The 27,929-nt window shown below is 38.3% G+C and overlaps 1 protein-coding gene across 12 annotated transcripts in view; it reads left to right on the top strand.

Moving 5' to 3' along the window:
* Positions 1-27,929, top strand: part of CELF2 (CUGBP Elav-like family member 2) — a 374,581-nt gene that overhangs the window by 73,019 nt on the left and 273,633 nt on the right. The window contains exon 1 of one of the 12 annotated variants that reach the window (XM_069978748.1): positions 5,846-6,028. The exons of the other annotated variants lie outside the window; for them this stretch is intronic. The gene's annotated coding sequence lies outside the window, so the exon portion shown is untranslated. Of the gene's footprint in view, positions 1-5,845; positions 6,029-27,929 lie in introns of those variants that run through there. 12 annotated transcript variants of the gene reach the window in all.

Below are 27,929 nucleotides of genomic sequence, written 5' to 3'. Positions count from 1 at the left end.
ACATAAGTGTTGCACATTGTTGGATTCAGCATTGTTGCACTGATCTGGCCATACCAGGTTTGCATGGACAATGTTTATGCTACATTTGCAATAACAAAAATTCTATCAACATATTATATATGTAGACATTTCTAAAAGAAATAAAGAATAGGCATAGTATATAACATAGGAAGGATTAAAGGTGCCTTCTCTAACACTTGGTTACAGAACTTGTAGCAGCAGTTGCAGCCTCCAGACAATTAAGTAGCTATCAATGAGCTTCCTGCACCCATCTGCTGGTAATTTCTTCTACTCTTCTCCAATTCTCACAAGTTTCTTTGCAATGCAAAGAATCTTTGCAATGCAATGCGACCGCAGTATTTATAGGGTTAAGTGTCAGAACCTATACGCGGTTCTGGTGCTGACAGTTGTGGCGGATCCTCGGCTATCACTGACAGCCTAGACCCGCCACGAATGACACTGGTGCAGCTTCTGTGCCTGTGTCATCTTGCATCGTAAATTAACATTGCTGCAGGCTTAGGCATAGGCTGCAGCAACATTAATTTACAGTACAGTGGCGGGAGGAGGTTAAGGTATGCCTTTTAATTTATAAATTACGTCTGTTTCTATTTTTACAGAGAAGGGCCAACACTCAGAAATGATGGCATTGTATCAGTGTTGGGTTGAAAGCTTGGGTTTAAAACTCAGCAGTGACCACTAGATCTATGTGAAGGAACATTGCAACACATACATGACTGCATTATATGTTACAATCACTCTTATCTTACTGTATTGTTGTCTACCAAAAGACCTAGTATTGTCATTACCCTTATGCAGGGATTGTGTTTTAATACTCAAGTCAATGCATTTTTGTATTATTAAATAACCCATAGCTTTCCACCATTCCAATATATATATATATATAATACATTTAAAAAAAAATGTTTCATGCTGTCTACATATCCACTAAAGAAATGTACAACATGAAAGGGTTAAAAATATATTTGCCATAGGGGTCATCTCATGCATTATTTAATGCTGGATTTACCTATAGGCACACTAGGCCTGTGAGGACCTTGGAGGAGAGGACATGCAGAGAAGTACAAAGGGAAGGCTGCATAGAGTGCACAGTTTTGTGAGAAACATATCACAATCTTCTGCTTCATTTTGTCAAAGCAGAAAACATTTCAAAGCCATCCATGAATTAAGGTGTGACCTAGTTGAGCAGAGTCTAAGGCATCAGACAGTCTGTGCCTACAGGCTCCTGAGGTGTAAATCCGTTACTGAATGCATTTAATGTAATGCCAAGGGTTCACCCATTGATACCATGTTGTGATATCACGAAGAGATGTGCCAAATGACAAACTCAGCTCTTTTGCATACATGAGAAATTGCATCTTCATTGAACTTCTTTTCTCTTATGAACAGTCTGTGAACCTTTGTATTCATCCGCTACCTGGAGCTAATTCCACTGCTTCAGTAGGACACAGATTGAAGACTTGCATATGAGGCAAAGAATCTGAGGCAGCAGCTGTCTGCATCTTTTCACAGAGTAAATTAAATCCAGTTGTCTTTAAAATCACACGATGCAATAAAAGAGCTGTTCTGCGCCGTCCTCAGATTATAAAAACTGTTGTTATAAAGAATGACAAGCTGATTAAGAGTCATTTTCTTTAGGGGAGGAGGGATAGAACAGGAGGGCCGGGAGAAGAGAATATTAGGCTGTCTGGCTGCTCCAGTTTTGGTCGATGTGCCTCGATAATTACATTCTTACAAACAGATGAACAAACAACCTCCAGGGGTGATAGACCTCAGTAACCAAAAGAAGGACGAAGAAGAAAGCCTGGTCCTCAGAAAACATGTAGCTGGCGAACAAACAATAGGATTCACTGGATAAATGGATTCAGTCATGTATGTATGCACTTTGTTCATATCACATGTGGCCAAGCCAATTGGCTTCTTGTGTAACACAAGGAATGTGTGTTTCTTTGAAATGTTCTGGTGCACATCTCAGGAGTGAAGCACATGGTTTCACTCCATAAATATTTAGAGCCATAGGCTAAACTCGAAACAAAGTCTCTTGTCTGTACCAAAGATGCTTTACATGTGCCCTGCTCATTGATGTGCCGGCAGCAAGGGAAAGCTACACATTGGAGGTTTTTATAGGCTTTTTAATCAGTGGATGATAGGGTTAATATTCTCCTACAGTTACATACACATGCCTGTCATATAAGAATCTGACCTGATTTCATGAAAATGAATTTGTCAGTGAGTAGATCTTAACTGGAAAAAAGAATTGTAATCAAATGTACTATTAAAGGACATTCCCCCCGATAGTAAAGGGGTTGGTCACTCTATATATAATCAAGGGGACGTTTATTAAGACTGGCACCCCACACAACAATCTTAATCCCCTGCTATCATCCAGGCATGCTAGATTTATGTAGTGGTGTACACATCTGCCTGTACCCCTTTAGTGAAATCTACATCAGCTCTAAGCTGATATACATTTGAGCCATGCAGAAGTACACTGTAGTCTATTCAGTGGATGAAGCTCCATGTTTATGCCATGCTATATCCCATCTGCCAACTTTCCTGGCAAGCCAGGAATAAACTCACCAATAGGTTGCAAATTTACTGTGTTTGCACAAAAGTTTGCAACCTTTCATTCAGTCAACATGGTGCAGCCATGGTAAATCTCCCCCACCCCATGTGTATAGAATTGTGGATAAAGGGAATACAGTGTATATGTAATTTACTCCAATATAAAGACTCCGTAGCACTCGTTTTCATATGCAAAGTGTTCAAACGTTTATTTACAGCGTGAAAAACGGAAAGGCCAGGAAATATACAATCATTGCAAAATACTTTGGGTTATGGCGACAGTGGACGTTTCGACCCTATCCAGGGTCTTTTTCAACGTCGCTAGGTGTTTAGAAGGGAGATGCGCTCCTGGCGCTGGTCCGTGGCGTAATTTACTCATCTGAAGATAGTTCCTGGGTTCCTGTGTTCTCTAGCACTGTGCTGTTCTCTAGCACTGTGTAGTCATGCCCACTTCTCATCCAGGCTTTCCCCAAGGACAGCCCTGCTGCTCCTGATCTTAGACATGGCCTTTGATGAAGAGTCGCATGACACAACTTCCTTCCATCAGCATCTCCCACCATAACACCCTCAGCTTATTCAAGTTTACTGGTGCCAAAGCACAGACAAAAGCTTGGTATAATACTTTCATCTGCACTTACGTGTCAGTAAATAATCGCAGGCTAGGCTAAAGCAACCAGGCCACACCATAGGGCTGATAGAGGACAATGTTATACTACATTCTACTCTCCAGTTGTTTCTACACTGTTCTCTCACACAGCATCTCCTTAACACAGTTGTAGTCTTCCCCAGGTATATTTACCACCACCCAAACTGCCTTTGGCTGATGTCGTTCATAGCCCTAGAGAGCTTGCATTTGCCTCACTGAGCGTTCTCATGGCTGAGCGTGCACTCAGCATATGCTGCCCTGGAGACAGCCCACTTAGTTCTACAAGAATTCCGCTTCTGTAACTACCCTAGCTCATCCCACTGATTTTTAGATTGCTAAACCTGCTTAGTAAGTTGAGTATTCATGTTTATGGCGAAATGAAGAGGAAACACTGTCTTATGGAAAATTTACTGTCTTCTTAAGGGATGGCATATGTGCTAGGTTGGTGGGGGTCTGAGCTCCAATACTACCCCCTTTAAAATTTTCCCTGCGCAGCCTGCTCGTAGCCAATCAGCTGTTCAGCTGCAGCCATTCCGCTTATATCCTAGCAATATACCATCACTTTATAAAATCTGAAAAGTATATGGCCACCTTAAGAATACTTGCAGCAGCTTATTTTCGTCCTCACTCCTTAGTATTATAACTAATACCAGGGAAGATAGGTTTCAGCCCATTCATTTGGATCCACGGTGTATCCGCCTATGGATAATTACTTCTTGTGCGTTTTCAGTTACGTTCTTGATCAGGCATGCACAGTGTAGGATAGGAAAGCACTTTATTGCCCTTGTCACATTTTAACAACCTTTTTTATACTGTTTACTTTTTCTTTCTCTTTCATGGCAGATCTTCTCCTTAGAGGACTGCTCGCATTTCTCTAATTCTCCTCTTGGGAAATAACATTGAAATAATGGTTTACTTGCTAATAACTGAATGTACATACTGTGACTTAAAAACCACATAAAAAGCCCAACACTACTAAACAGCCCTGCACATTATCTTTTACCAAAGGGTATTATTAAACATGTTTATGACCTGGATTTATGATTCCTTAGCTTTGGAAGGGGACAACTAATTTTTAAAGGGTGCCAGCTTTATATCCCTGATAATCACGGTTTTCCCACTCCTGTAAAGCAATTCCACATGTGCATGGTCGCTAAAGTTCATGTTTAAGTAAACGGGCAATGTTGATCTAAAACAGTTAGGATACGTAATCCTTAAAATGTGATTACCATGTGCCCCAACATATTTATGGCCATAAGGACTAAGCAGTAATACTACCCATATATACTGTACACCAAGTCTTATGTCTCACTTTCCAGTTTATTACAGCATGTACCGTATATTGGAAAGTGCGCAAACTATCAAAAACTATTTCACTTTACTTTACAGCCTGACGTTTGCAGTTTATGATTTGTCTTTTTTAGCATTTACAGAGGTGGATACATATGTTTGGCAACTGCATTTAACTATAAATATAAAATAAAAACCTATACAGAAGACACATATGCTACTGTATGCCTAGAGTTATGAATACAATTGTCAGCCATTTCCACACTTGCTTAGATTGCACCCACTTGGTAGCAAGACTTGCCAGGTGGGTATGAGGGCCACAACATAATGCCATGATGTAGCAGTTACCTTTGCTATATTTTGATTAAAGGTGTTTTAAGTGATTTTTTTGAAAACTGTGTGTTGTATAATACCTTCCTAAATAAAAAAAAAAAAAAAGAAAACATAAACAAAACTAAATTTCCCCAAAATGTGCCACTGCTTTGGTGTCATGTGCTGGCCCTGCTGTATTGACATCGTATATATTGTTCATGGAGGACACCCCAGCAGCAGCAGTGCTAGAGCAACTGGGATGGGATTTAGGGAGTAAAGCATTTTTAGTTTCAGGCTGAATATATAGCAAATATCCCATCAGGTACATCTCTTTACGTTTTCTACATGAACAGACTGACTTCAGCGCAGGGGTGCCAGTGCCCAGGTCCTTTATTTGAACTGCGGCCTGGTTCCCACGCACAGCATTGATCTATTCCCGGGCACCGGCCGGCCTGAAGTACTGTGTGACAGTCTCCCCTCTGTAATGGAGCTTCATTAGAAAAAAGGACCAGTCTATTCATGTAAAAAAAACTTAAAGCGATGTACCGGATGGTACATTCACATTAATAATATAACCGCAGTGGATTATTTTCCATCCATTTGCTCTCATTCTCCAGTCATAGTACATATACTCCAAACATGCATTTATAAAAATGTAGCAGGCTAAACAATACAGCTTGACAAAATACAGCAGGGAACAAAAAAAAATAGATCCTTAAGCCAAAGATAAAAATGTGCTTTTTTCCTGTAAAGTTTTAGAATTAAAGATATGCCACATTCAATGTGACAGGGGTTAAAAGGTATCTGCTCGAATGAGCTACAGGCTGGGGAAGATAACAGTGACCAAGAAGAGAAAAAAAATAATAAAGTTTAACAAAGGACATCCGTTGTGCAAGACGATTTCAAAACCACATCTCATTTCATTCAACCGGATCTGCTCATTTCATCATTTCTCACTGCTGAGCTATTTAGAGTGTTCCTGCAGTCGTGCACTTTGCAGAGAGCAATGCCATTTTTTTTAATTAGTAGACACAGTGGCTGTGGTTGGAAATCCAACTAATTGGGCCGAAACTGACAAATCGTATTAGAAAGGCTTGAAAGTGTTTCTATCTCTAAAAGAGGAACTTGTAGAGGGAGGAAGCCGTGCATTATAGGACACAACCTGGTTCAAATTTAACACTGGTGACAGTTGGAAAGGTACGTTATGTTTTACTCACTTGTTTCTTACAAATACTCGTTCTGGTTTTCTAAACCAATGAACAGAAATATTAACTGAACATGAATATCATTTTTAATTGGTAGAACTAGAAATGGAATGACTGTATACTTTAGTTTTGCTCTATAACACATTTATCATAGAGATGATTGCACAAGTTTAGGTAAGAAAAGTCTCATGAATCAGTGTCAGTCTTTTTCTTTACATTGAATTATAGTTCATAGATAGCTAGCTAAATAGATAGATTCTAGAGTAAATTATACAAGAATAAGAACTGTTGTATATTAACCACGAGTCCAGCATAAAAAGCAATATCACTTTTGTACTTTTTCACACGTTCTTATGTTGCATCTTATGGTCATGTGCTTGTGGTCTTCCTAGAACACTGGACTTATAATTAGCAATACCTTAGTATTACCAGAAAATTGAGTGCGTTCCAAAAAGAGCATTTCTTGGTTTACTACGATAAACAATTAAATAGGATCATATCATTAAAATAAAGGTGGAAATATAGTTTGAAGAGCACTTACTGCGAAGGACTTGAAATATCCATTGAACTCAAAGGATGGTCCATTGACCATCTATTCATATGACCATGTAGGTCACTAATAGATAACGATAGTGGATATGTCTGAAATACGCAGAAAGCTTTCTTAAAAGGGGGGAGGGGTAATGGTAATTTTTTAAAGGGGTAATGGCTAAATAATAGTAGTAAGAACTCTATTAAGTAGAAGTTCTGCTGTATTAGGCATAGGTAAAATGAAGCAGAATATTTATTTTTCTATTGAAAAAGTCAGTGATGCAGATCCTTTTTAGTACTTAGTGAAACTACTACAACTTTCACATTTCTACTTGGCTTGAAAGCAAGGATGAATGAATTCAAAGTCAGTGGAAGAACTGAATTGTTGCATTAAAATGCAAGTGGCATTAAATGACCTAACCCAACTAGTTATATGGCTGAGCGTTTGAAGAATTTGCCTTACAAAATCTCTAAGACTCTGGTGTCAGTATGAAGGAACTATGTGACTTGGATGCCAAAGTCAAGCAGCAACATACTGAAGGCCAGGGAATTCTTTTAAGAAACATCTAAGAAATCCTTAATATGAATGAGGTAACATTCTGCAGCATACTGTATATGGTTCATTGGGCTCACCAATTACAGCAGTTAACTTTTCATCATGCTTTTCATTGTAGGCAATGGGATTAATAATAACAGGATACATTGTAATGAAGTGCATCAGAAAGTACATCAAAGTTGATGACATGTGCTGTCTACTGTATCAATACTGGACAGTATTCGTACATTGCAAACAATGAAAACAGGCTGCTGTGAAATTGTTAGTGTTTCTGGCCACACTTAAACAGCAGAAAGATTGTAATCTTGTTAAAAAGGAGAAGTCCACATCTCCTTCCTCCTCAGAACCACTTGCAAGTTTCCCTATCTCCAGCTAGCCGGAGGGGTTTAGAGCAGCTGCTTATCTCAGGCCACTGCATGCCAGAATCAGTAGAAAAACTTTGACATTCACTGTCATGGGTAAAAACAAGCATAACCGGCTTAAGTCAGGAAAATGATTTATTAAACAGATAGATTTGTAATTTATTGGTGGGATTTTTGACTACACTGAAGGGTTACGGCATTTAGGTGATCTGTTACTGAAAGGGGTAGGGAGGCCAGAGGCCTGTGCTAAGCCGACAGTTTGCTGAATAGCAATCCTTTAACTTGTATTTTATACGGGATACCCTAAATTATAAACTGGTGTTTTCTTTTTCTTTACTTTCTATTGAAAAAATATAAATTGAAGCAATTTTATCTGAAGAATGCATAAGACAATCTATTTCCAAAGTTTGTGTGTAACCTATTATTACAACTCAGTTAAACATTATAAGTAGGGGGTTGAAGAATCACCATGGGCAGAAGTGAAAATTCCCCAGTTGTACAGATTTACCATCTGCCTGCATTTATATCGTGATAGCAGCGAAAACTATGTTGTCTCCTGTTCTGCTCAACAGCCTAACTCTATGTGTACAGGACATAGACCCACAGACGGATATATTATGGTTAGCAAAATAGGACATCCCCATGGGAGAGGAGCCGATTCTTACTTAATAGACTTACTGTTAAGCTGAGAAGTTACGGAATGATGTCTTCATACTTCCTGTTTGTGTAGAATTCTGTTTTCCTTTCACAAGTACTGCAAATGGTATGACGGTTATGGGATATTTCAACACAATATTCATGTCACTTTAAAGAAAAAATTATTAGTATACACATGAATGTTCAGCTTGGCTGAACGTTCCTGTGTTCTCTATGGGGAAAGGTAAACCACAGCTGCTTATCTCTGTGAGAACAAAGTGGCCGAGCAGTGAAATTCTATGACACCTGACCCCCGCCTCCACCAACATCATCTGTGGGTGGAGTCTTGGCAGAACCTAATGATGGCTGGCATGAGTATTACGTGTATGGGGAACTTATAACTGCCTCTTATAGTCTATAACTATCTATTACTGTCTATAACTGATTCCTGTAGTCTGCAGTCTGTAACTGACTCCCATAATCTGCAAGTCTATTACTATACAACCCAATTATAGACTGTAGTCTATAGAAACCAGCTTGCAAATGGTAGGCATTAGTTATAGACTGTAGATTACACTTTGGGTATGTTCCCACAAGATTGTCCTGTCTGTTTTTTTAAAGGAAAAATAAAACCTGTCATTTTGAGGTCTAAATGACGTCAGTCATTTTTTGGTTTTGCCTGCCCAATAGATGGCTGTTGGTACATTATTCTAGTTCAAGGTGTGTCTTTAATTGAAAAGTCTAATAAATTTAATAGTAAAGACAATGAAAAGACGCCATCAATTCATTAACTTCAATGCACGGCATTGAGGTCAATTAAAATGTGGTAATAATGTCTTTTTAAAGGGAGTCTATCAGTAGGTTTATGTTATCTATCTCAGGGTAGCATAAACTAGTGACAGAGAAGCTGAACAGAATGATCTATCACTTATCACATGGTTCTGTGTAGCTGATCCAGAGATATCCTCCTGAATAACGTTGGCAAGAAGTTGTCCTCTTCATTACTTGCATGAGCCCAGTTGTCCTGGATATTCATTAAAAGCAGAAAACTCCTCTCACCAGCTGCTGATTGGCAATTATCTATCAATGCTGTGTATAGGTAGTCAAATGTCAATCATGAGCGGAAGGGCAGGGGAGGGATGAAGATCCCATTCTTCATATTAGAAGAGTGGCCGAACAAGATGATTTAAAGTGACACTGTTACCCCCTTTTGGCATTCTGACTTCTTTACACAGGTGTAAAGGGTAAATTTAGCAGTTTTCATACCTTATTTTATATCATATGTCATGGTGCTTGTTCAAGTAAAAAGTAATCTTTTATCAACTGCAGATTTTGCTAAGTGGTTATCATCGGCACATAGTCCCCGCCCCTCGACGCCCATTGGTATGGGCCGACCTAGAGGGGGTGGGGCCTAGACTTTTAGGCCAGCCTGTTCCAATGGTCAGGGCGGGGCCTATGTGCCTACAACGTCACGGAAGGGCGGGGCCAACAATGTCATCATGGACGGGGCTAAGTGGCGCTGTTGCCGTGAAGCCCCGCCCACTTAGCACAATCTGCAGTTGATAAAATATTACTTTTAAATTGAACAAGCACCATGACGTACGATATAAAATAAGTTGTATAAACTGCTAAATTTACCTTTTACACCTGTGTAGAGAAGTCAGAATGCAAAAAGGGGTGACAGTGTCACTTTAAGTAATACCCTGTAATCTGTTCAGGATTTCTGTCACTACTTTTTACTGCCCTCAAATAAGGCAGGATAATCCTAGTTTCAGATTCCCTTTAAAAAAAAAAGTGGACACCTTTTCGTTCTTTTTTTTACTTAGTGTGAACATAGTCTATAGAAGCTAGTTGTATACTGTAGATACAGTACCAGTATATTGTAGAAACCAGTTATACCAGTATATTGTATAAACCAGTTATATATTTTAGATGATAGGATGTGATGTGATGTGCCAACACCTGGCAGCCATGTTAATCATCTGTTCAGCACCTGCTCTACAGTGAATTGGGTTGGAAACAGCTGGCTTCACTCACTGTGTAGTGGTAGCGATGCGTAACTGTAGCTCCACTCCCGTTAAGTTGACAAAGTGAACTGCTTCTGACCTGATTCACTGTGTAGTGACTGATCAGTGATTGATGACCAATCCTGTGGAAAGGCCATCAATCTGTTTTACCTGGAAAGCCCTAAAACTGTTTCTTTTAGTCAAAAGCATGGAGCCAACTCCTTTGATTTACAGTCTATAACCGGTTCCTATAATTTACAGCTTACTGTATGGCTAGCTTCTATAGTATAATCTACAATCTATAACTACTACAGTTATAACTACAGTCTATAACTTGCTTTTATGGGCACAGTCTACCACTGGCTCCTAAATTCTTCAATCAATACAGTTACAGTGATCGGGCAGTGTTTTTGTCTGTATGCACATTTATTTGTCATGCAGCATAATGTTATCATATACCTGGACTTTTTATGCTATGCTTCCCTTCTTTTTTTAAAAAAATAGTATCTCTAAAATCTCAAGGGATCGACCTTAGAATACTTTAGGACTTATCTTCGTGCTGTTATTCAAATGTCTAACATTTGTCTTCCATATGTATTAGCTAAAAACAGTGACAGCATTTTTACATACTTTAGGACAATATGAGCCCAAAGAACATTCCACAGGAAAAAGGCGACACTTGCTGCTGCGTTATTGATAACACATTTACTATATGTATGCAGGCCATATGTGTTTTAACTACTCATTTACTGCAATGATCAAACTATCAAAATATGATCTATTCTGTTCTTGAGTTTGTTTTAAAAATAATGCGGATATGTAATTTGCTTTCTCTAGTTTTTTTTTATATTTCGATCTTGCATGTCAGTGTAAGGCTATGTTCACACGAAGTTGTTTCAGCTCCGTTTAAAATGACGTCCGTCACTTTGCTGTTTGGCCTCCCCTTTGCAAAAGACGTCTGAAAATACGTCATGAACATTATTTTGACGCCCGCAGTGATAATGTTTGTTATTCATACATACATGCATTGTGTGCATTGGACATCCATCTTTCCATTGACTTCAATGCATTGCATTGCAGTCAATTAAATCGTGGCAATAACGAACGTTTTTTTAAAATAGCAATAGCGTCTGCCTTTCCTCTATTTTTGACGTTGCGTGAAAATAGCCTTAGTCAAGGACTTTTCGAATAATAAAAAAAAAATTTATACTGTAACCAGAAATTTTGCCAATTATTTTCAAGAAGATTTTAAGTGATTCTCATATTCTTCCATTAAGGAAATAAAAATAGCTACAACTTTCTAAAATCAATGTGAAATCCCAGCATGTAGTATGTAAAAACAATAAGTCACAAGTGACTCACTTGAGTAGAGCCATTATGTAGACATTAGCAAGCTACTTTCTGCATTCTTATGAACAGTGACGGCTTAGCGATTTTTTTTTTGTAGTGAGAGATAAAAAGACTAGGTGTAGCCCGAGCCTTAATGTAAAATAAAATGTAGACACAGTTTTAACAGATCTGTTGGTAGCTGTCAAAGAGCAGCCAAAAATCAGTTTATACAAAACACAGAGATCTCCGTCTTCACCAGCTCTGAAAATGAATGGACCTTTAACTAACCAGAGAAAGTCTTTTTGGGCAATAACAAATCAACATGCTACCAAGGGAGCAATGTGTACAGAGCTGCATTAGCTAATGTTCGTCTACCACTCGCTTTTCAGAGTCACAGAGAGAAAATAGAGTCTATTCTGCTTTACATACCCATGCAGCCTAAGTTTTCCCTTGTCTGGAATAATTTTGCTGAGTACAATCCTTTAGGGATCCAATCTAGTTTACTATTACACTTTTACTACTTCCCATACAGATATAATGATGCTCACTATCCTCGACAATTTGGATAATTGTTAAGAAAAAAAAAAAAAATCTCATCATTGCCGAGTCCTCCTTGAAAGGATTTGTTTCCTGGGGGAGAGATCTGGCTCCTCTCTCTGCAATTTAGAGTGCGTTTAATAAACAAAGGGAGCAATCCATTGTTGAAATCTGCCATAAAAGGATGAAAAAGATCTTTTGTTTGACAGATGAATTGAGCAAGAAAAGTAATAATAAATGGAATAATGGATTAATATATTTACAGTCAGTCATTTTTTAATCGTAGAAATTGAGTCATTTTGAATTGAAGACAGACAGTAACAAAATGCATAATGTTCTTTTAACACACGTGAACTATGCACTGGTCACACGTGTGTGCTACAAAGACATTTCAATATTAGGGCATAAAAATAGATAGCAATACGTGCTATGTTGGCTGTGCATTGCACATAGTGGTTGCTAGGACACTGAGATGCATTCAGTATCTGATTGGCAAAAAAAGTAGGGCATTATTGTTCTGCCAAATGGTTGTATCCTTCCACAAGTCCATATTAGCCACAGATAGGCATGTTCACACATAGTATTTCCGTCAGTCTTTTGGGCAGTCTTTATTTCCAAAATCGGCAGTAAAACTGACAGGGCGAAATTATAATCAAAAGCTTTCCACAGCTTTTGTGTTTACAACCCACTCCTGGTATTGGTTGAAAAAAGACTGACAGAAATACTATGTGTGAACATAGACAAACCCAGATAATTCACATAATGCAATGTTGTCATTCCTCTGTGAAACATAATGTGCGTGTCTGTGGCTACCAAATAATATGTAACACATTTTGTTGGAAATATGATTTTCTTTTTACTACCACTACCGGCAAGTTTTTTCACTGTGTTTATTTTTTGTACTACAATTGGGTAGTTCAGTTGCTATCTCTGTCTTGCCTATTACAATTAGTGTATTGGATAACGGATGTTGTTTGCACAGACGTCAAATTAATGTTCGTGACAATTATTTGAAGACATCATTTTTAGTTGTTCATACATTTTTTGGTCAATGGGCCTTCAAAAAGAACCACACCCAAAAGGACTTGAACTAGAATTATGTACCAACGGCCATCATTGTAGTGTCGACCTCCTTAGTATGTTCATGGTTCATTTTAAAAAACAGAAGTTAAAATAACGAAGTGGCGCACAGAGGGCAGCTTTGCATTAAATTCGATGCAATGCCGCCAGTGCAGAAGAGATCGGACGCTGATTTCATTGCAATCAGCGTCCGTTCTTTTAAAAAAAACAATAGTGTGGGAACTTAGCCTTACCTAGTCAGTTTAAAGGGAGCTAATGTGTATTATATAACAGTTACACCATTGTACAACTGAATTTTTCCTAGGTAATCATGGCTTATCCAATGGTTATATAGGCGGCAAAGATTGGTGTACCACAATTAATACCCCATCCCAGTGTGAATCAGGTAAAGAAACACAAGTAGCAACTCTTGATTCAGTAGACATTGACTGTCCGTGTAGTACCTGTATAACTATAGATCTGAGTGTAATACTGCACTTTCCTTGCAGGGAAGTATATAAGCATGTGAAGAAAAAAAAAACATTGGGATCCAATTATGGCTCTATTTGCCCACAAATATGGATACATGCCTTATATCTTATTTAATATTTGTTCTAGATTCCTTTTTCTGCTTTCCTTAGGAAGAGGCAATACAGTTGGGCTTATTGGAAAGGGGCATGGCCTAAAATACAGCATGAGTCATTTTCGAGCAAACTATTGGTGACGTAAGTCGACCAATTGGTAGTATAAAGTTAAACAAGAGTGTATAAAGATTCTTCAATCAATGGAACATACACTGTTAGCCTTTAATTACTGTTGGATTGTATGGGACTCTCCTGTTGAGACTAATATTGACAAAGCTTGACAAATTGGCACCAAAGAATTAAATGAGTTTTTAATGTCAGATCGTAGATTTCCTCTTGCAAATCTCTTTGCCATTTAAGCAGGACATTTTAAGGTCCATTCACGAGTTGAAGAACATGATCATTCCTATTGATTGCACCCGTCTGTAATGCTTTGATATTTTTTTTTACATATGCCTCAGCTAAAGGCTGCCTGTTGTATAGAGTTACAAACCCTTTATAACACAGATGTGGTAAAACAGTGCTTTTGTAAATCCATTCATGTGAAAGTTATAAGATGGTGATTATTTGAAAAGGAAAAAAAAAATTGGATGCTTTGAAACTCGATGGTGAAAAAATTTTGTTTGATGTAAAGGGAATGTGAGCGGTGACAGTAAGATCAATGACAGTATTTTCACTCAGTGAAGCATGAGAACCTGTGATAAGCGCAGTTAGTCAGAGGAATAGTGACGGACATTGCCCTTTTACGGCTGGCATTTGGTCTCCAATATTGATCTTAACTGTCACTGCCAACAAAGTATTTTGAAGCTACATCTGTGTTTAGACAATGCTATACTTGGTGCTCCACCAGTGGATCAGTGTGTATTGGCATGCAAAGAGTTAAAATTATTATGTTCTACATTTACATTATTGCATTTACTGCATTGCTGAAAGCCATTGTAATCCTGTACTGTCAATCATAAACTAATCCATCATATTCTACTTCATCATTCTCCCTCTAGCCTGTGCTGGGTGGAACAGATGTCCCTACACAGCAATTTAACTATGTCAACGCTGTGTGTAGATTTAAACAATATTACATGAAATCACTAGTAGGACCAGAAATAATTCTGAAATCCTTTGTATGTTAATAATTGATGAGACTGACTCAGTACTTTTTTCATTCACAAATGCTTACTGTTCCTTTACCTTGAATCATCCAAACAGTGTGTTAAGCCATGTGTAAGGACCCTCTATGGAGCAAATGGACTTAGAACTATAGGAGGCCATTAGTCATGTATCATGATCCCGATATCACTGATTCATAATTAGACCAAAAATGTTCCAAAAACAATCATTTTCAGAGCTGTAAGCAGCCCTACGAAACCCATGATTTCCCTTCCAATAATAATGCATGTCCCTTATTAACCTTTGGCTCAGTGGCAGTTCTGCCCTTCTTAACAGCAATCTGACAAACTGCTACAAATCTGCTGCCGGAGAACGTTGTTTAAAAGGTTGTATACTAATCTATCAGACTTGACTATGAAGTCAAGCTTAACTGGAACTGTAGTTGATAGGCAGTGTTTCCTTAGCAACCAATCTGTCAGACGTAACTTTAAAGTCAAGCTTAACTGGCACTGTTGCGAATGTAAAGAAATGCAAAAGCCAGTATTCTTTTGTGGTATCAAAAATTAGGTTGAGAACAACTTTAGCGAGCTTCTGCTGTTTCATACGAATATAAAAACAGTGTATAGTCCAGCCACGTAGGAAGCTCTTTGGACAATATATTTCTGTAGCGCTCCACCGCTGCCTATGGATCTAGATAATAAAAAGAAACATTTTATACAAAGTCAAACAAAAAATGAGTTAGAAAGGTAGACTTCTATTATTGCATTCCTTTGTATGTGCGGAGCTTTTAGCTCCACTGAAGATGATGTGAACGAGTTTATAGGGAATCCCATTTAGTTATTTTAGAATGCAGACTTTATAGTGCCATTAATCTTGGCTTCTGTTGTACTGTACCTACAGGTAGCTGTTCCAAGGTAGAAATTAATAGGAAGAAGAGACGGCAATGAGTAAATGTCCCATACCACCTCATACAGAGCTGCAAAGCTGCGAGAGATTTTACCCTCTATTAGTTATGATCATTGAAGCAGCACGGCTAATGATAACTATTGTTATCTGGTTCAGTCTCTGTATACAATGAATATATGCCTGTATAAAATGTATTTTTATAATACAACAGTATAATGGGGCACAATACAGTGATTCATTTTACATTTGCTAAACCAAATAAATCATAAGCTTGAACCTGTGCGGTCCCATAATTGCATTAAGAAATATGTTTACTCCAGAACCTGAACACTAAGCGAGTAGATATTGATTGTAATCAAGGGTTCTCCAGCGCTTTATTGGATGTCTGGCCTTGAAAACTCAAGTACTGTAACATTTATGTTTTATACTTCTGTGGGAAATGATTGAATGCAGCAAAACATTTCGCTTACTGATCGTGATATTTGGGGCCTGATAACTTAGATTTCATTTACTATTGGCAACGCTGAATAACTAATCTATGAGTAAGGCTAATTGGCATTAAAAGAGTTGTCTGCAAGAAAGGCGTGGGGGCAGATGGGGATAAAACAAAACAAAAACTCACCGATTCTCAACAGATGGCATCAGGGGGAAGAAGGATCAGGCATGTTGGATTTTAACTACCCAATTCTTTTGTTCCCAGAGAGATAAGCCACCAAAGGAGTCTGGCAACATCTTTTATACCTGTCTATATTCGGAACACATGAACATGTGCTAAGTCAAACATTTACTGTATGTCTATGGAGAGATTGTAAAAGATGATGTTGGGCCAACTGCTATCACATGTTTTTAGGTTCCCTAAGTCATCAATTCTTGCACACAGATCAGTAAGTTTTATTTATGGATTTGTATGGTAAATACAATTACAAGAGAATGGGATTCCTAATGAGGGGTAATATTTGCAGTAAAAGTCTTAATCATGAAGTAATACTATTTTAGTTTCAAAGTCCCTATTCTTCCCTCAAATTCATAATGACCATCATGATGTCATTTCTGCCACCTATTAGAAATTTGAGTATGTAAACAATTCATACAGAACTATGACATTTAGAAACTGTGACTCACCTTATGTATGTTGACCTTAAAATTTTAATAAGGTCAAAGTTCACATTGTCTTTATCCAAGTTCAGTTTTGCTGTTTGGACCAAAAAGTGACACCTAGTGGGTGTTCTGACTTTGTGCTTTTATCTGAGACATTTCTCTTGTTACATGCTGGTATTCACAGCTAGAGCCACTGATCTATAAAATGTGTCAATCAATACCCATCTTAACACAATGCCATTTCCAGCATCAGCTTTCATTCAGGCGCACATTCAGTTTGTTTCAGCAAGTCATTTACTGTGTGGCTGGAGACAGCTGGGGCATACTCCATGTGAAGACACTGCACAAGAAGCAACGTCTGGAAGATTCATTTTTCTTCCTGGCCATGAATAAATGGTAGAGGACCAGGATTTGGAACATTCATTTAGCACCAAAGCATGTCGTGGAATTTTAACTTGTAATCAGTGTGAGCTCAAATGTCTTTCATTCTCAGCAGGAGTCAGGGTAGGAGACATCTACGAGCAGATAACTGTCAATGTAAGTGAACTATATGAGCCTTGCTCAGAGCCATAGTGGGGAAGATTTATTAATACCGTCTTAAGTTAAGACAGCATAAAAGCAGACAAAACTGCTAGAAGATGTGCCACATTTACCTCAATGGCGGACACTGTGTGATAGATTCGGCAAAACTTGCTCGATACGTGTGAAACCTGTAAGATGTGGCACGCAGATTTACGCCTTTTTTTTTACACAATTAGGCTGGGTTCACACTACGTATATTTGAGGCTGTATAGCAACCAAAACCAGGAGTGGATTAAAAACACAGAAAGGATCTGTTAACATAATGTTGTAATTGAGTGGATGGCCGTCATTTAATGGCAAATATTTGCTGTTATTTTAGAACAACGGCTGTTATATTGAAATAATGGCAGTTATTTACCGTTATATGGTGGCCATCCACTCAATTTCAACATTGTGTGAACAGAGCCTTTCTGTGTTTTCAATCCACTCCTGGTATTGGTTGCTATGAGGACCTGACTTGAGGACCAAATACTGCCTGAAATGTACGTAGTGTGAACATAGCCTTAAAGCTATAACATTCTGGTGCATTTTGCTTATTAAATTCTCCATTTGTATTGTAATCTTAGCTGCGGCATTAATACAGTATATACGCTTCTGTCAGTATTCTTTATTGCCACATTAAACCTAAGTTATTGTAACAAAGAATAAAATACATGCTATATGGTTTTTAAGGTAGTGGAGGGTGCCTTCTTACTGTAAGGTTGTCCTTATTAAATTACAGTGAGTAAAATGTGATTATTATATAGATTTTATATTTACCATGAAATGGAAATTTCCATCTCCACTCATCTTCTTCTTAGTTGCCATGGTACTAGTTAGCCTTCTGTAAGAACGAAATACAATAACTTTTATTTTATTGTCTCACAAGTACAGTCAACTTCAAGGAATAATGCAGAAGGGAGGTGTAGGTCACATAGTTAGTTTTATAATTGTTTTCAAATATCATAAGGCCGTACTGCATAACCTGCAGATATAGCATGGTGCCTGCTTATATTACTTACAGTAGATTTACCTCCTGTTGTACAGTATGCAGCCACAGAAAACACAGTGGGGTGATTTATCAATCAATTGCCTATCAAACGCCTGCAAAATGTTGCAGACTAGGCAAACCAGATGCCGACTTTTTGCCGATATACGCCCTGCACATCTAATGGACAGACAGGTGGGTGTGGCCTCCTCCCGCACCTGGTTTATCATTATTTACACCTGCAAACAGGCGAAACTCACAGAAGAAATATGCACCAGCTCCCGAGCTGATGTAGCTTTTCAAAGCTTTCTCATAGACCTTCTAATTATCAATACACAAGATAATGCTAGGAAAAATCACGCGCCGCAAGGTTTTAAAGGAAACTGTCATCATTTTCATGGTGCCTGAGCCATGGTTGGTTGGGAGGGGTGGGGGGGCTGATAGCTTTTCTCTGCCCACCAGCCAACCAGGGAGATATTTATCAATCAAGTCTGGTAGGGCAGGGAGAAACTAAATGAATTGAAAATGATGATTAGTCAAGGATGATAGGTTCCCTATAAGAAAGTAGCCTCTAGAAAGATCCTGTGTCCTGTGATCATTATAATTAGTAGAAACTCTTTGGGGAAACACTTTGTAGGGAGAAGGAGTTTACATTGCAACGTTTCTTGTTAGATTTTTATATGGCAAACTAATGTACTTCTGAACTCCAATGTTTAGAACTTGCAGTTAGGTACATGGATAATACATCAGTAATAGCCATCATTCATCATATCCTTGTTAACCTCATGATCTGTGTGTAGGCTTCCTAAGTAGATCTGTTCTGAGTGATTACCATGTTCTTATGTTCTTGCGTAGTTATATACTATATATAGAGATAGATAGATAGATAGATAGATAGATAGGAGATAGATAGATATATGGATAGATAGATAGATAATAGGAGATAGATAGATAGATAGATAGATAGATAGGAGATAGATAGATAGATAGATAGATAGATAGATAGATAGATAGATAGATAGATAGATTTAGGACTAGTAATCAAGTAATTTTAGATAGCTACTTGACCCTCTTGCTATTTATCACCACTGATAGGTTCTGGTGTCTGTAACAGCTATTTTTAGAGGAAAGAGTAATATGAAATTTTTCCATGCACAGACCATTAGCCTATCCCATTACTGAAACACACTCAAAGCAAGGACTACATATTCATGAAGGAAACAGTCTCAATAAGAAAAAAATAAGATTATTTGTGATCTGTAATTTATTTAGAGTATGAAAAATAATCATTGCCTGATAAATTGCTTATTTTAATGCAGAAATCAATCAGCCTAAAACATTAATGTGAAAAATGCTCATGTCTAAAAAGACAACAGATTATGATTAATTACTGAAGACATCCATCAAATCATGTGTGAAAGCTCAAATACATTACATTGTTTCACTCCTTTACAGAATGATAGGAGGCAGAAAGCATATGCTGCTATGAGATGTGCACTTTTGTCAATCACCGGCAGGAACATTTACGCTGCTATGAATGCTGGTGTTACACATCTATTCCTTTCTCTATAGTGCAAGAACCACTAGGGCTGGAGGCATACTTATTGTAGCATTGGACACTTACCAAATCCTAGCAGTTTTTTATGTTTACTTTCTGATTTAGGGTAGCTTCACACGTACTGAGCAGCAGATTTGATGACACGCATCCGCAGCAGATCTGCAGCAGATTTGATCTAAATAACTGAACACAGCATCAAATCTGCTGCAGATCTGTATGTGTGAACGCACCCTTAGGCTATGTTCACACACTGTTTAACAGCGTCCGTTGCATAGCAACAGACGCTGTTAAACAGCCAGCCACTGGGCTACACTCAGCATGTTCCTGCAGCTGATACCTCTGTATCAGCTGCAGGAATGTTCCTTTTTCACAATTCATTTGCGGGCACCTTTGGGTGTTCCTGCAAATCAATTAGCCATTCACCTCAATAGAATATTGATATGTGAACACAGTGGGCAGTATTGCATTGACTTTATTGCAATGCCGCCCCTGCAGTAAAGATAGAGGATATAACTGTATTATGTACAGTCAGAAAAGGAGTGATCATTCTGGCATAAAGGCAGTGCCTGAGGGCTCAACATACCCTGAGTCAGGTGCCTTTAAGGGTCGGAAAAACATAACAACACATTGGATACACCCTACACTAAGGTATTGTGTTACCTTGACTAATATGTATTGTAACTATACTGGTTGGTAGGAGGGCCATGACCTTGTTGCCACAGACCATGCCTAATACGTCCAAATGTGTGGTCTATACTGTATAAACCACAAACCACCATAAACAAGACCACATATATACTTGATATAGATATCAAGTACTGTATTTATAGCAGCTAAACATTTGTCATCATAAAGTGCTTATGAGACTATTCAGAGATGTAGAAGTAGCATTTCTATTGCTGAAGGCCAGCCCACTGAAAGATACATTTGTAGACTTAGTATCAATATAAAAAAAGGAACTTTCTGAAGCCAATTATTTTTTCTTGCAATGCACAGCTCTTATTCAATTAATCATATTTTTGTAGTGTTGCTAATAAAAAATCCATTTCCTATTCATTCAAAGCATGGTTGGCCTTCAGAATAGTAATAGAGAGATGGTACAAAGCTCTTTGACTTGCTGCTTAGCAGCACTTTGTCTCGGCTCCCACACTGAATGTTACCGACAACAATTATTGGCCTTGTAAATTCTGCAAAGTGTTGTTACGCTGTTGAACAGGATGTAACAACAGGATGTGGGCGAATGTGACTCACTGCTACCTACTGCATCTCTTGTGCAGCCCACTGATGTGTTTACCTGATAAAGGGGATTAGGCAAACTGGTAGATAAGATTTAACTCATGTATCTGAAGCTGTTAAGGTATGTAAGAGCAGGCACGTATTCTGCAAAGCCCACTTGTCTTATGTGCACAAATAGCTTATACTGGTTATAAAACCCTGCCTGCAATTCTAATCCACTACAATAAATTACCAATATATGTTTCTTATTTTATGCCTTAAGAGGGACGGAATGAAGAAAGATGATACAAATGTATTGCAGTAAATGGAATACATCATTTTAGCACACAATTTAGAGTGAAAGGGGTGGATTGGATCCTAAAATACAAATCTCTCTTTTACTCTCTATCAACACGATTCTGTCAATGTCTGCTATCACAGCTACATTCACTTGAATGATTTGCATTTAGTTATTTAATATGTTTAATGCAATAGGACCTGAATGTACGTTGACAGGGAATTAGTAAAACACATTGCATGCAATGTTAATATTTTAAAAATGCAAAGATACATCATAGATAGATGATACAAAGACCAAATTTTCATATACTAACTAGAGACCATGATGGCGTGAGTGGTCACTATGTGACATACAATATACGTCTATTAAGTAGTTGTGTGCTACACTAAGGCTCTGTAGCTGAATTCTGTCTTACTTTTTGCTGAAGTTAAACTTCCTCTTCTTCAGAATACGATGTAAGAGAGGAAAAGTGTTGCTTCCTCCAAATAGTATTAAGACTGTATGTACTGACTCACTAGTAAGGATAGTGAGGTTGATCTGGTGCTTCATCTTGGCACAAATGATTTGTCCCAGAACAGAAATTTCAAAGTCTATGGCTGGGTTCACACACAGTATTGTGGTCCTCATATTGCAACCTCAACCAGGAGTGGATTGAAAAAACAGAAAGGATCTGTTCACACAATGTTGAAATTGAGTGGATGGCCGCCATATAACAGTAAATAACTGCCATTATTTCAATACAACAGCCGTTGTTTCAAAATAACAGCAACTATTTGCAATTACTGTATATGGCGGCCATCCACTCAATTTCAACATTGAGTGTGTTTTCAATCCACTCCTGGTTTTGGTTGCTATTTGAGGACCACAATACTGCTTGAAATATACTGTATGTGAACCCAGCCTAAGCCTGTAGCTTAGTATATTAAGAGACATAGCTACATTTTTAGAGGGTTTTGCCCATCTGTAATCAGGATAACAAGGCATGTTGTATCTCAGCATTTAATGTATGGTTAAGACAATGGTGTAAGGTTAAAGGTTTTTAGCATGTTAGTCTTGATTCTAGTAGGTGGTCTAATAAGGTCTAATAATGTACAAGAGAGGGGCGTTGCATTCATCACATTTGGGTTCACAGGTACATGATGAGAAATTCAGATTGTTTAAGATAGACAATTACTGTACCCGACCAATTAAAATGAATAAGTGTACTGGGATTTCTGAAAACACAGTTGTTGGTAGAGTAGTTGCATTTGGTAAAAAGAGTAAAATGTAGCATAGTAAGGATCTTTTTGTAATGGCCATTATATCTAGGGATGATCTGGGTCTAGTGAAGAAATGTAGTTCAAGAATTGTAATGACTGAGAAATACTGGGATATATTTGTACATATTTTGTATGGGTCCTGTTAATTAGAAAAAAAGCTCATGCTTGGAACTTCCTAGGTGTTATATGGCTGCCTCAGCAACTCAACTGCCCAAAGTGGACTGAGTCTCTTGATGCCAAACTTTGCAGGGCAAGCAGGAGGGTAACTCACACTTTAATGTATATTCCACTTGAAGTAGTTTTAGAATTTCACTTTCCAAGATTATTAACTGATTGTAGATGCCCAGTCATGCTCCATGCTCCAATTTGGAATTCAGGTGTCCTATCAATGTTTTAGCAACACAGAAATGATTCATATTGTATGCAGGATTGCTTGGTGCTCTACAGTTTCTTAGTCAATTGGAATGACTCTTTTTTTTTTACTCGAGACACATAGTACCTAAAGCAGCATAAATATAACCTTGGGACTGAATTAGTATTTTGAGGAAATAAGTCAGTCATGGTAGTGCTCATATTTACCGACTTAATATTTGTCATCAGTATTCTGATTCATGGTATGTTCTGACAGCTTGTCTGCTGTTGTATGTCAGTCTTTACTTCCAATACCTGTTGCCAAGTCAAAGGGCAGGGCTTTGAGCTTTCCTTCATCTCCGTCAGAATTCCTCTGGAGACTTTATTCACAGATAGAAGGTTTAAAAGATTGTTTAGTGTATCAGCAATGCCCATGAGGTTCTATACTAAAAGGTTAGCACAATCAGGTCAGACTGGACGGTGAGCGGAATCTTTTACAGTATGCCAGAAACGTTGTATATAGCCAGAAGACTAACACAAATTATCATTGATGGGTCCTGCTTCAAAAAATGCGTTTGCAATGTTGAAATTCATTAACTTGTTAATTCTAGAATCTTGGGGATCTACAAGACCTCAGCCAGAATGTAGGTCATCTTCTTATCAACAAACACTCCTCTTTGGCACTTTTCAAATAATATATTACAGTGAATGATGATATAAAATGTAATGGTGCTTTCCATGTCTGTATTACTGAGCTTGTCTAGGTTACAGCACAGCTATTATTATGATGCCTGACGAATGATTTCTTTTCACAGTTCACTTGTTTGTCTTGTAAATGAGCAGTAGTGCTTGAAATCAGGTCATAGTCTTAAAGAAAAAAGCTCATATACAGCCGTATATGAACTAATCTGGGAAAATCGCAGCTGAATTCCGGCACAGTACCACCACATCTGCATACATTTACACACAAAAAATTCACAATTCACAATCAATGTTTCTATTACCTACTGGTGTTAACAGTACTTCTATTATTAGAGCTTACGAGTAGGGGTGCTAGTACAGAATGCAGCTGAGCCGTGGAAGTTTATGCTTGGCAGAGAATAGCATGGCAAAAAACAGGCACTGTTACCATTAATTACCAGGGTTTTGCAGCAGGTAACCAGGACTTTTTAGGGGAAATTTACAGTAAACCATGTGCAGCTTTTGCCACATGGTGGATACTGTGTCTCAACCTCATTGTGTATGTCTACCCTCATACAGATATCATTTAGGCTATGTTCAAACACAGTATAACAACGTCCATTGTTATACTGGCTGAACAGGGCATGTCACTGCGTCAAACAGAGCTCTGACAGCCACAGGAACATTTATTTCCAAGCGGCCCATTCAGGGTGTGTATGAAAATTAACTAAGCATTGATTTCTATACACACCACGGATGAACAGACTTCAGCCGTGTATGTATGGAAGATTAGTAACTGATTGATTTCAATGCAATGCCGCCCAGGCTGAAAAGAACGGCTGCTGTTTGCATTAAAAACAGCGGCCGTTTTTTAAAAAAATAGGACATTGTGTGAACATGTCCTTAAAGTGAACATATCACAGGTTTTATGCTGCCTAATGACATCAACCTTAGAATTTACTTAGAAGGCTGATTCCCCCCCCCCCTAGAAACAGGGCCACTCTTGTCTATATGATGTATATGACATTGCTTTTCAGCTTTATTCGCTTACAGGAAACATGATACAATATTGGCTATTTCATAAAGTGTAACATACCATCAAGTGTAAGATTCAGTAGGAATACCACTCATTAAAATGAAATAAATCTATGCTTGGTTAATTTTTAACACTCTATATGCTACATATAGAACTAGGTATATGCATAATTAAGAGTGTATATGACTGAGACTAAGGTTTCATATATAAGCAATTCTCTAGAAGTCAATCACAAAGCAAACAGATTACTGATATACGTAACAAGCCTCACTGGGACTGTGTCTGTCACTCACAGCTTTAAACATTGGTATAAAATCATATATAATTTAGTTACAAATATTTTCTAGAAGAAAAGTAAATCAATTATAATTTTCTATTCCTTTATTCCCTTTTATTTATATACACACAGGAATGACTGTAGTTCATGAATTTCTATTCTGATTCTGACTTCACAATATAGAAAGAGTTTATCCTGGAGCAATGGCACTCCTACTTCTAATGATCCCAAAGGCTGCTTCTAGTCATTTTATGGCATCTTCTTTCTCATACTGGTCTGCATTACACACAATACAACCTAAAAGGGCGCTGGTTCATGTTTCCCTAAGGCTTGTGATCTCTTCAGACACATGCTTTTGGTCAGACCTGCACAAACTAGTAGACATTGTAAGTTAGCTGAAATGAGGAAGTTGAAACTGGTTCACTAGAAGTGTCCAGGCTAAACTCTGGTATCATATAGTTTAAAGGGTTTCTCTTAGAGGGAATGTGTCATCAGAAAATGACTTCTTGTTTAAATAATGTTTATATGTTAAACCTTTTTTTACAAATTCTTGGTGACATTTTTTCTAATTTTCAATTTATCAATTAATTTGTTGTAACGTGATTTGTACAGCATTGCAACGACATGTGTCATCACCAGAATGACCTCTTCAAAGGTCACAGAATATGCTTAGTAATGTAACACATTCCTCTCAAGGTGACATATTCTGTCTATTGTCACCTATGTCCATGAGTCATGCTGTAAAGCATGTCACTAAATTTAGTTATAAAAACGCTAAGCAAGATGGCAGCCCCCATAACAATGTACAAAAAGTGAAATTAAAAACAGAGTTAGGGTGCGTTCACACCTACAGGATCTGCAGCTAATTTTCTGCAGCAGATTTCAGTTAAATAACTGAACACAGCATCAAATCTGATGCTGTGTTCAGTTATTTAACTGAAATCTGCTGCAGAAAATCAGCTGCAGATCCTGTAGGTGTGAATGCACCATTAGAAAATAAAAACAGATTAGAATAAAAGAAATTTTTTTTGTATCTGACTCTAATTAGTAAAAGAAAATGTAGGTGATAGACTAACTTTATAAAACAGAGTATATAGAGTGTCCAGAGTTTGCAATATAACTTAGCTAGGCCAGGGGTGTTCTATACATGCACCTAAATACACCTAAACATGCACCTAAATACCTGAATACACCTAAATACAAAGCACAGTTTTTTAAAATCGGAGATTATCAGTTTATCAGGCTAGATTTAAACATACCGTATTCGCAGCAGATTTCACGCTGCAAGCTCACAACGAAATCCGCTGTGGATACCTTCACTGTCAGTTTCAGGGTATAAACACACACACCGTATACGCAGCGTATTTACTGCTGCGATACGCAGCAAATACGCAACAAATACGCAGCAGATTAGATCTAAATAACTGAACACAGCATAAAATCTGCACCATCAAATCTGCTGCAGATCTGCTGCGTATTTGCTGCGTATCTGCTGCGTATACAGTGTGTGTGTTTGTACCCTCAATGTGATTCCTTACTTGCAGCGGGATTGTCATCTTGCTGTGAGTATGTAAATGCCCCCCCCCCCCTTAACCCACCACTGCCCGGAACATACTCTACCTGGTCCACGCTCCGGCTGCATCTGTGGCTCCTGCTTCCCATAGTTGCCGCACTTCCAATCAGTGACTGCAGGGTATGGGTATTGATTCACATTGAAACTGACATTTAATGTATCCGCAGTGGATTTTACTGCGAACTCGCAGCGTGAAATCCGCTGCAAATACAGTATTGTGTTTCTACCCTCAAAGTATGTTTTACACTGCTAGGCTATGTTCACACATCTTTTAATGCAAAATAGCGAGAACGAGCGTTAACATAACACTGTGTGAACACAGTGGGCGGCATTGCATTGAAGTCAATGCAATGCCGCCCACGGTGTTCACAGAGTTATGTTAACGATCGTTCTCGTTATTAAAGAACGGACACTGATTCCATTGCAATCAGCGTCCGTTCCTTTCTGAAAAAGAACATAGTGGGAACATAGCCTTAAAGAGGTACTCCGGGCTGGAGTTATTTTTAGAGTATGGCCAGGGAAGGGTTGGACATAGAGGTCACTTCCCTTCTCGGTTCCAGCGCCAGGTCTTGGATCGCACCACCCTGTTCTCCCATCCCGCTGTCGTTTCCTGGTCAGAGCTCAGCTATTCAGCAGCCGAGGTGGGACCCCACTACGACCACTGAATGGCTAAGCTGCCTTGAAAAAGTCAATTCACAAGCCGCAGCTCAGACCAGGAGGCGGCAGCGGGACAGGAGAACAGGGCAGTGTGATCTGGGACCTGGCGCTGGAACCAGGGAGGTAAGTCATTAGCAGCCTCTATTTCTACCACTTCCCCAGTCATACCCTAAAAATAAACCCAGCCTGGAGTACCCCTTTAAATTATTTCTGTTTTCTGTCTGCCTCCAAGAAGAGAGCTCAGTGCCGGATCTGCATGCGCAGTCACTCACTGACTGATACAACACTACTGCAGCAGATAGTGATTGGCTGAGTGAGCATGTCCTGCTCTGAGCTCTCTTTTTGGAAGCAAGCATAAAACAGAAGCAGCAGATGACAGGAAGAAGCTGGGGACCAAGGTAAACATAGCCCTTTTTCTCTATATATTTTGTTGCCCAGCAATATGTTTTTTGTTTTTTTTATGCTGGACTACTCTGTTAAAGATTGTTCTGTAGCCAATAAAGGACCACCAAAAGCTAGCCCTGTAACCCTTTTAAGCTCAAAAATAGCAGGATATAATTTTTGAAAACTTGAAAGAAGAGGCATAATAAGAATTTTCTTTTTCCCAGTAATGTGTTTAATTTTATGGGTTACTGTTCTTTCAGTATTGATAGCTAAGAGCACTATTGTGTTAAATACACCCATCTGTGTTTTATTGACAGAACAGCTCTTTAGGTGAATCTGAA

Source organism: Dendropsophus ebraccatus, chromosome 1 (genome assembly GCF_027789765.1).
Source record: "Dendropsophus ebraccatus isolate aDenEbr1 chromosome 1, aDenEbr1.pat, whole genome shotgun sequence".
NCBI classification, from domain to species: Eukaryota; Metazoa; Chordata; class Amphibia; order Anura; family Hylidae; genus Dendropsophus; species Dendropsophus ebraccatus.
Note: the sequence above shows the minus strand (reverse complement) of the source record. Positions and strands in the feature narration are given on the sequence as shown.